The sequence below is a fragment of the Silene latifolia genome, chromosome 1 (assembly GCF_048544455.1).
Source record: "Silene latifolia isolate original U9 population chromosome 1, ASM4854445v1, whole genome shotgun sequence".
Classification (NCBI taxonomy): domain Eukaryota; kingdom Viridiplantae; phylum Streptophyta; class Magnoliopsida; order Caryophyllales; family Caryophyllaceae; genus Silene; species Silene latifolia.
In genome coordinates this window covers 2,410,915-2,421,512 of record NC_133526.1, presented here as the reverse complement: position 1 = coordinate 2,421,512, position 10,598 = coordinate 2,410,915, and the positions used below count along the sequence as shown (strand labels likewise).

At 48.6% G+C, this 10,598-nt stretch overlaps 1 long non-coding RNA gene across 1 annotated transcript; it reads right to left on the bottom strand.

Moving 5' to 3' along the window:
* Positions 1-384: 384 nt before the first annotated feature.
* Positions 385-9,597, bottom strand: LOC141643410 (uncharacterized). The gene is made up of 3 exons (XR_012543702.1): positions 9,500-9,597; positions 9,242-9,286; positions 385-658 (listed from the first exon to the last, which is right to left on the bottom strand). It is a non-coding gene; the product is annotated as an uncharacterized LOC141643410 (long non-coding RNA).
* Between the last annotated feature and the right edge of the window lie 1,001 nt (positions 9,598-10,598).

Here is a 10,598-nt window from a genome sequence, read left to right as displayed (position 1 = left end):
TGAAAGAGAGAAGGTGAGAAACGGTCACCTCACCTGTTATTGCGGGTAAAATTTTAGTATGGCTTGTTTTTAGAAGACATGGTATAAAGGTTGGCTTTATGTGGGATTAATGAAAGGTGAGATTACTTTGGGAAGATAGGTCAAAGGTCGGATTATTCCCGTCAATTACTCCTAATAATATTATGTCCGTGGCCCTGGCTAGTGTCAATAATTAAGAGGTTATGAATTAAAGGTGATATATACACATTTTTTTGTAGATTGTCATCACTATAGTGAGAAAATATAATAGGGGACACAATTACATAATTATTTATACTATCTAAATGTTCTTAAAAAAACTATTCTTATAAATAAAAGCTTATTTACGCCAATTGTTGCTCTCGTACTGGAAATCCTACTTCGAAGTTGGAGGTGTTTCCCTTTTTTGCTTACCGTCTTTTGTATTTGCTTTATCCACTTTCTATCCATGCCCATTTTCGTTGTGTCGGCGGTGCGGGCGTATGCTGTGATTTTGGGGTTAGATGTTTGTCTCTTTCATTCGACTTGCGGTTCGAATGTTTTTAGTCTCTTGTTGTCCATTTCCACATTTCTTGTTCTCACTTAAACTTTGAATGTGTCTTCATTGCCTATGCATCCGTGTCATGTGTTGCGGGATAACCTTGGTTGACAATGATAAATCGAAACTCAGAAAGCCATCAACAAAACAAAAAATTGTATATTCAGTAACACGATCAACATGAAAAAAGCGTCAACTAATTAGCTAATAAGATTCACTAAATTACATCCCACAACTTTATAGTGCTTAGGTGAAAAACAATGTATTCAATAAACATATTCACTTAATGTGCTTTCTACTTTGTTCTAAGAGGGGAAACAATACCATTAAGGACAATAACTGATGGGGCATATTCTGCACCGCTGACCAAGTCAACATATTGAGCAAGGTCAAAGATATCCACAGCAAGTCAACGGCTTAGACACTAGCCGTCGTGCAGCCCATCGGCTCGTTGTCACTGGTCTCGGCATGGCAACCTGTCAGCCGGGACACATACCCGCGTACTCATATCCAAGACCCCTCGGCGGTGAGTCAACAGGGGCCGCCGGCCTGCCATAGGTCCCTCGGCCGAGGGGTAGATCAGTCTTTCCACCTGCTAGCCACTTGGCCACTACGTGACAAAAGGTGAAAGTCTATAAATACTCCTCAACCTTCATTGAGGAAAGTATCCACAACTTAACCTAAGAAACACTATTCATCTGGTATTATCTTCCTTATCTCTCTACAATATACATTCAGCCAAGTAACAACTTATCCCTTAAGTTTACTGACTTGAGCGTCGGAGTGAGTACGCTTGGCACAAAGCCAAGCCCTCAGTTCGTTCATTGTTGCAGGAGAGGCCGAGAGGAACAATTAAGGAAAGAAGGATTCAACCAAAGACGACATTCTACAAGCTACGAGTGGTAACGAATATCTGCTCTGGAATTACGCCCGGAACAATTGGCGCCGTCTGTGGGGAGTACGCTACTAGAAGCTAGTCACATTCATTCCCAAACAAAAAAAAACAACAAAAACCCACCCAAAAAGCTAAGAAGATGTCGAAACAACAAGACGCAGTCGTGACCGACGAAACCGCATTCTACCAAGATGATACCTTCAACAATTCTGGAATCGTGCAGCCCTCCACTGGCGGAGTAATCCAACCAGAGTTCGGGATGCCAATAATACCAGACACGCCGCTGCCAGCCAACCAGGTCACCATCATGGGACATGTGGTTGACGTAGCAAAACTGAAAATGCTCCTGGACCTAATTAGTAATACGCCTGCTCACACTGTCACGCCGACAAGAGCGGCGAAAACCGTCCAGGAGACCAGGGCCCAAAACGTGACTCCGAGAAATTTGAACGGAGCACTAGGAGAAGCCGACCGGTCAAGTCGCGGGGAGCCCAAAGTGGGCGTGGTAGACCTAAGTCCTTCCCGTACTCATGGGAGGACAGCGTCCCCGCAGCACGAACGAGGCTTACCCCAAAGGAGCCAGAGGAGTCCGACTCAGCAGAGTTGGAGAAGAAGTCCGAGTCGAAGAAGGAGTCCTTCCCGCTACGAGGGGAGGAGCCGGATTAGGAATGCAAGGAGCCGATCGCCACGTGTCGTTCGACACGTGGTCAGACAGCCCCTCAACGCCTACGTCCTAGAAGTCCAGGTGCCAACTAAGCTCAAGTTGCCACCCATATCATACAAAGGAGATAGTGATCCAGCCGACCACGCTGAGGCTTTCGAGTCTTACATGTCGGTATGGGAGCAGCCCGATGAGGTCTGGTGCCGAGTTTTCCCAACAACTCTGCATGGGATGGCTCAAAGTTGGTACAAGGGGCTTCCCGACGGCTCGGTATACTATTACGCCGACCTAAGGGACGCCTTTCTAGCCCAGTACTCTTGCAATAAGAGGAGGGCCGTGGAGACGTCGGACCTCCTAACTATCAAACAGGAGGGGGGCGAGTCTCTACGAAGCTATGTGAAGAGGTTCGACGGCAAGGTCCAGCAGATTCGAGAAATTAATCCCGAACCGCGGCCTTCGCGGCGATGAAGGGCCTCCCAAGGGGAGACTTAAAAAATGAGCTCATCAAGTGCGGAGGCCTGGGCTTGGATGCCGCCAGGAAGATGGCCGACCAGGCCATCAAGGTAGAGGACTATCACAAAACCTGGGTAGGCCCCAGCGAGGCCGAGCACTCAGAAAAGAAGAGCCGCCGGGAGGACAACCAGGATGAAAGACGCCGTGACAACAATGGATCACGGTCCGAAGAAAGACGCCGTGACAATAAGGGGTCACGGTCGGACAAATCTGCCAGGAAACAGGACTCGACGGGCGCCGGGTGGAGTTCAGGAACGTACCACCAGAGGCGGTATAATGATAAAACCCCTCTCGTCGTATCACCGCCGAGGTCTTCGCCCGAGCAAAACGAGGGCCGAAGTGGGAGAGACCCCCAAGCCAAAAAGTGACGGTGACACGAGCCAAGATCGTGAGTACCACGGCCACACCGCCATTTAACCAACGATCACGCAGATCGAAGAATGCCATTGAAGAGCTGATCCGGAAGGGGAGCCTCGGCAAGTACGTTGCCAAAGGCCAAAAGACTGACGCCGGCAGTTCAGATAAGAAATCCGTCTTCGAACGGATAGGAGTGATCCATGTTGTCATCGGGGGCAACGAGAACGGAGGGTCCGCTCATGGGCACAAACGACACCTGAACGAGCTATATCAGGCCATCAACTTTGTGCCCAACACAGTGATCCCCTCTGCCAACATCCCCGACATGACTATTGGAAGGAAGGACTACGAAGGAGTCATCGCTCCTCACAGCGACCCACTTGTAGTCAATTTGGACATATCCAACCACCTGGTCAAGAGGTGCCTGATTGACACAGGCGCATACACGAACATCATGTTCAGGGAGTGCTTCCTCAGCCTCGGCCTGAAAGTCAAGGACTTGAGCCCCTGCACCAACCCACTATACAGCTTCTCTGGGGCCGGCCTGGTACCACTGGGATCAATCAGACTCCCGGTGACGTTCGGCGAAAAAAAAGCGGCTAAGAATGTCCTAGCTGAGTTCGTGGTCATCGACGGCTCGTCCGCCTACAACGTTCTCATAGGCCGAGTCACCCTGAGCGAGGCCGACGCAGTGATGTCCATCCGGGCCCTAACACTGATGTATGTCTCGGACCGGGGGGAAGCGCATAAGCTCGTCTCCAAAGACGAGAAAGACGAGGTGGTCAACGTCCAGATAGCTGCCAGAGGATGCAACATGCAATCCCTCAAAGTGGCAAAGAAATCAGAGAAAGGGAAAAGTCTATCCTTACAACAGGAGGGCGACCTCATGGATATAACTAGTGGCTGACTGGGAAGGAGTGCCTTTGATAAACCATTAGGCACCGGTAATCTCGGAAAACTCGTAGCGGCGGAGGTGTCCAAAATAGTCGTGGGCACCCCGACGCATGTTTTTATCTAATGAAAAATCGTCCGAGTCTTCCATCAAAATGTTCATTTTCCCCATAGTCACTAAGAGGCGCAGACGCCGCTCACACCGTCATACCGACAAGAGCGGCAGTCTTTATCGATGTGCACGTCGGCTCACACCGTCATAACGACAAGAGCGGCAGTCTCCATCAAGAAGTAGGCGCCGTCGCAGTCACCCCAAGTAGTAGACGCCACTACTAGCGATCACCCCAAGAGGTTTGACGCCGTCGCAGATCACTCCAAGTGGTAGACGCCACGGCAGTCTCCATCAAGAAGTAGGCGCCGTCGCAGATCACCCAAGTAGTAGACGCACACGGCGATCACCCCAAGAGGTTTGACGCCGTCGCATCACCCAAGTGGTAGATGCCACGGCAGTCTCCATCAAGAAGTAGGCGCCGTCGCAGTCACCCCAAGTAGTAGACGCCACGACAGCCACCCCAAGAGGTTTGACGCCGTCGCAGTCACTCCAAGTGGTAGACGCCACGGCAGTCTCCATCAAGAAATAAGCGCCGTCGCAGTCACCCCAAGTAGTAGACGCCACGGCAGTTACCCCAAGAGGTTTGACGCCGTCGCAGTCACTCCAAGTGGTAGACGCCACGGCAGTCTCCATCAAGAAGCAGGCACCGTCGCAGTCACCCCAAGAGGTTTGACGCCGTCGCAGTTACTCCAAGTGGTAGACGCCACGGCAGGCAATCACCCTCAGGAAAAAGACACCTCGACGGTCACGACCAGCGCAGTTGATGCTCGCAAAGCGATCAAAATGCCTTAGAAGCGTTAAACACAGTTGAGGAACGCACTCTAAACACAGTTGAGGACTGCCTCGGCCAAGCCAAGACGGGAACAAAAGAGACGCTCAATTAATAACATAAGAGATAACTCAGACAAAGACAAGAAAAGACCTCGGCCAAGCCAGAGGCAAAGTGACAACGCTAAGTACAGGTTGAGACGCTCAACTATTAGCACAAGAAAAAGGAATGAGGTAAAGACCTCGACCAAGCCGGAGGCAGACGAAATGAGCTCTTATTAAAAATGTTCAACAAATTACAAGAAATGCAAACGACGGCCGTCCCCATAAGGGTCAGCCAAAAGACTACCTACCGAGTTGTACAAAATACAAAGACAAAAAGGCAAAAGGGTACAGATATCATCTCCCTATGTCCTGTTGTCGCTCGCCATCGCCATCAATAGAGCAAAAGATCTCCTTTGATGGGCAACCCCCCGGTTTTCTGGCGACCTCGGCTTCGGCGGCCTCGGCCTTTGCCTCGGCGGCCTCGCCTTCCTCATTCTCTTGGCCTCCTCATTGGCCGTCTTTGCCTTCTCAAGCAAAGGGCTCACGCCTCCTCTCGGCCGCCTCTTTCTCTATCTTCACCCTCACCGCCTCCTTGGCTCTCTCCTCCACGGCATTCTCCTTAGCTTCGAGCTTGTCGTCAAACAGCTCGTTAAATCTGCCCCACGGGAAGGAACCATCAAGAGGGAAGAGTTCCCCAATCACTTCCCAGCGGCGTCTTCGGCCGATCCGAATTCGGCGCACATGTTAGGGAGCATGTCGGTTTGGAGCATCTCAATGTCGTCCTCCTTTTGCCCGATGATGGCCTCCTTGCTCCGAATTACCTTCCCGGATCTCAAACCGTTCCTCGAACTCATTCCTCTCGCTAGAGATAAAGGTCGGCGTGCCTCGAACAAGGTCACACTTCGCCAAAGCCAGCTTTTCAACTTCGGCCGCAGCAGCCTCGGCCTTGGCTCTCTCAAAGAAGGACCTCCTTTTCAGCGTCCTCCCGAGCTTTCTCTCGCCCAAGAGCGCTTTCTCGGCCCTCCCCCCTAAGCCTCGCTCATTGAGAAGATCCAGCTTCGCCTTCGCGGCCACCTTCTTAGTGGCATTAAGCTCAAAAGCGGATTGAGCCATGGCCTTCTCCTGCTCCATGATACGAGCACGGTCGGCTCGTTCCACCTCGCCGATCTCTTGATCAACCTCGCGCTTTCCGCTACAAGTCGGGAGGGGGAAGTCGGGATGAAGAGCCGGTGGCGACGTTTCGATCACCACTGCGGTCGGGAAAGGGAAACCTTCGGGATGAAGAGTCAATGGCGACGTTATGATCACCACCACGCGGGTTCTCCTCCACGTCTTCGCTCAACAAGAGCGGCGGTCGACAGCCGGGCCGATCTACAAAAAAAAAAAAAGAGCATCAGTATCAACATACATAGGCATGCCAAGAGCTGTCATCGTACGGCGCGATAAACCGGCTAAATCGAGCCACCGGATAGATCAATACCGTGCTTGGCCTTCTTGGCCGAAGGGCGCATTTCCTCGTCGCCAGCGAAGCAACGGCGCAGTAAAGGCTGTCTGCTTTCTTTTACGGACAAGGGGCGACCCCTCCTCCTCATCGGAGTCATCCCCATTGGAGATATAAACGATCTCCACCGTCTCCTTCTCGAACGGGGGGATGGAAGGCGAGCCGATGTCGACGCCATCACCGCCGAAGGCTTTGTTTTCCGCGTATGGCGCGGCATGTTACTAACAACCTTCGCCTGGGCCTCCACCACATTCAAGCTTTTCACGCTGGTCCATAAGATCATTCGCGACGTCCTGCGGTCATGGGTCAGAGCCTTGAGATGCAAGTTAGCAACGGTTTTGTCTTTGTGCAGCCCCATTCTCCGGAGGAAATCCTCAGACAAATCCGGTCCAAAGTAGTCTGCGAAGGAAATAAAGCAAGAATTAAGTAGAAGAAATAAATCGAAGTTCGAAAAACAGAACATTGACGGTGATGGGCCTCATACCGACCCCACTCACCTGTGCTAAGGCGGGTATGAGGCCGACATGGCATGTGAGCGGCTCATCCCGAAGAATGATCTGCGTTGGGGGAATCCATCTTTTCGGCACCCCACTCTTGTCCGCCTCAAAAGCCTCATCGCCTTGACTTCTCATCCTCTTTAAGAAGGACCTTGCTGGCATCCATCTTGAGCTTTTTCCGGTGACCCATCCGTCATGTTCCACCTTAGTCTCACACCGCAAGTTAACTTGGTCTTTGAAAGCAGCTGGCAAGCGGTGGATAGTCATCCGGCATCTTAACGTACACCCACCGATCTCTCCAGTCTTTGCAAGAAGTAAGTTTGTCAACAGAGACATAACCCTTCTCCATGTGCACACTGTACCAACCGACGCGCCGAGATTGACGGTGGAGATAATGAAGCGGCGGAATAAATTCACCGTCGGGGCCTCCCCCTTGAAGAGACAAAGCCACACAAAGCCGACTATCGTCCTCATGGCCAACGGATGCAGTTGGGCCACAGCGACGTTCATAGCTTTGATGATGGCCATGACGTACTCATTCAGCGGAAACCGGAGTCCGTACTCCAAGTGTCGCATGTATACGCCGGTATGGCCCGGTGGAGGGCAACAGACGGCTCGACCCTCCTCAGGGATAACAATCTTGTATCCCCTGCCAAAGAAGAAATGGCCCTCGAAAAATGTCTCACCGGAACAACTGGCTAACTTATGGGTCCAAGCTCGGTCAACGCGTACCTTACAGGCGTCACCGTGATCCATAACGTACTGCCTCCCCTCTTTGGGACGAGCCTCTTCAGCATCATCACCAAAATCGTTTGCGTCATCATCAACATCATCGTCATCCTCCCATTCCTCCAAAATTCGAGGATCAACTTCAGGAGAAGGTGACCTAGGGCCCCCGGCCCAGGCCTTATCAGGAGGGCGTCCAACTTCTCCTCCTCATCAAGACGCGACGGGGAACCCCCCCGCGCCGGTTTGCTAGGCCCGGCATCAGCAGAAGACATGTTTACAATAAAAACAAAGTTAAGAAATTGGAAAGTTTGTTTGTTTACCTTGAAGAAAAACACCACGAGTAATGACTACTGAAAATTAGAAGACAAAGAAGCCCTTGAAAGTTTAGAGAGAAGAAAATTTTGGAGAATGAAATTGGTGGCCAATTTCACGGGATAACTGCCCTATTTATAGGGAAAAGCCCATGAAGAAGGACCAATCAGAGAACAGCCCATGAAGCGTCGACCAATCAGCGTGCAGACACGTGTCGGACATGCAACCACGGGATGTCAATCGTTGCAACAGTTGAACGTCAATCAATGCAACAGTGACCAAGCGTCTTCAACACGCCCATTCATATCTCTCCGCCTATTCACCTTCCTCAACAAATTCCCAAGCATCTGTTCTCCGCCGCCACTCGATCAACCAAGTTAGGTAGCGCGTGGGGCAATCAAAAACAACCGGCACACTCAACCCTGGTCTCGGCCAGCGTCACTTTCTTTTCCACATCGGATGCCCTTTACACATCCATGTGGAGGGAGGATATGGTACGGCCTAAGAAAGACCAGGCCGAGGTAAGAGAAGCCGCCTTGAGAAGAAGCCGATGCGAGTAAAATTTTTTACAAATTACTTGCGCAGAATATACGCTCAAACGTACATCGGAGCCCATACCACTGCATAGACTACGCTGGGGGCAAATTGATGGGGCATATTCTCAGCACCAATCGACCAAGTCAACATATTGAGCAAGGTCAAAGATATCCACAAACAAGTCAACGGCTTAGACCCTAGCCGATGCGACCATCGGCTGTCACTGGTCTCGGCATGGCAACTTTGTCTGTCAGGGACACATACCCGCGTACTCATATCCAAGACCCCTCGGCGGTGAGTCAACAGGGGGCCGCGGCCCGCCATAGGTCCTCGGCCGAGGGGTAGATCGTCTTTCCCACCGCTAGCCACTTGGCCACTACGTGACAAAAGGTGAAAGTCTATAAATACTCCTCAACCTTCATTGAGGAAAGTATCCACAACTTAACCTAAGAAACACTATTCATCTGGTATTATCTTCCTTATCTCTCTACAATATACATTCAGCCAAGTAACAACTTATCCCTTAAGTTTACTGACTTGAGCGTCGGAGTGAGTACGCTTGGCACAAAGCCAAGCCCTCGCCTGTTCATTGTTGCAGGAGAGGCCGAGAGGAACAATTAAGGAAAGAAGGATTCAACCAAAGACGACATTCTACAAGCTACGAGTGGTAACGAATATCTGCTCTGGAATTACGCCCGGAACAATAACAAAAACAGAGATACAAGAAATAATGAAAACAATAGAAGGAAAAAGCTATGGAAAACTGAAGTATCCCTATTACACAACTTGGCTATGAGACACGAGTTCGACAACACGAACAACGATTTGGTAATCTACGAACTAAAACCGCAAAAATGGACAACTTACCAAAATATCTTACATACTGAGAATTAATTTGTGATCTTTCATCTCCTGAAATAGAAGCCGAATGTCATTCGTAAATAGAAACTATAGGACCAAATCAAAAAGCATCAAATCGATTAAAAAATTAGCTAAAAATGGAAAGAAAATGGGGTTGATTCGTTGATTAGAACTAACATGTGACCATGAATTAAATAGGCAAGTCAAGTAGGTAATATCCATTTGGTTGAAAGAGGAAAATGAAAATAAAAAAGAATGATTTACCTCAATTTAGCGAGACCGAACACATATTTAGGTATCGAAAATGGGTGTTTGTTTTGGTAATATTTATAGGTGAACTTTTATTTGAGCAAGAATTTGGATAGTCGACTAACAATCGTTGCTTTTACTATGGGGGTAAGGATTGAAGATGAAGTTGAAAGAGGTTGGTGTAATGAAAAGATAGGAGCTGTAATTATTAGTCTTTGTTATGATGGTAAGACCATCCCCAAGCAGTGGTCACGCTAACTAGGTCACGACCCGATTTTACTCTTAATTCCACCTTATTAACCTTGACCTATTTTCACCCTCCCAAGCGGAAGGTCGCGACCTAGGTCATTAACCCAATCATTTTCCACTTCACAACATTCCCAATCATACCCCACTATAATATTATATACTTTTTTTTATTTTTATTTTATTGTTCCACCAATCAAATTTGGACACATGGGAGGTCACATAAGTGGTCAATTTGTGACCAAAGTGACTAAGTTTGGTCACAAATTGACCTTTGGTCACAAATTAACAATTTTGGTCACCAATTAAATACCTTAATTACCCCATTAATCATGACCAAGCAAGGTCATGACCAAGCAATTGACCTTACTTGGGGATGGTCTAATAAATAAAGGAAAAAGGGTAAGGCTGCTCAGTGACCCCAGTCTATTATTTAGGCAGAGAAGAAATCGGCGGAAAAGCTCGTAGTTAGACTCATGACATGGCAGATACTTTAATATTTATAGATAGATGTGGCATTAGTTCTGTCTACGTGGCTTTTACATGGTCTACGTGGCTTTTAATTAGTGTTTTAGTTTATCCTTTTAATAAAGTTTTATAGATTAAAGAGATAACAAGTATTTTTTTTTGTTTTTTGAGAATAGATAATAAGAATATTACATGCTAGGGTTCAATGTGTTAATTACTTTACCAACATTTGCCAAGATTGTGGTCAAAATATCAATATTTTTTTTTCGTTTGAATGATGCTCACTCTATTCCGGTCATTTGTTGTTCTATTCCATTTCGGGCTGTTCAGTCAATTGTTGTCCTTTCTATTTTAAGAATGAACTTGATGAATAATTTGATTATTGACACTCAAATTGTTC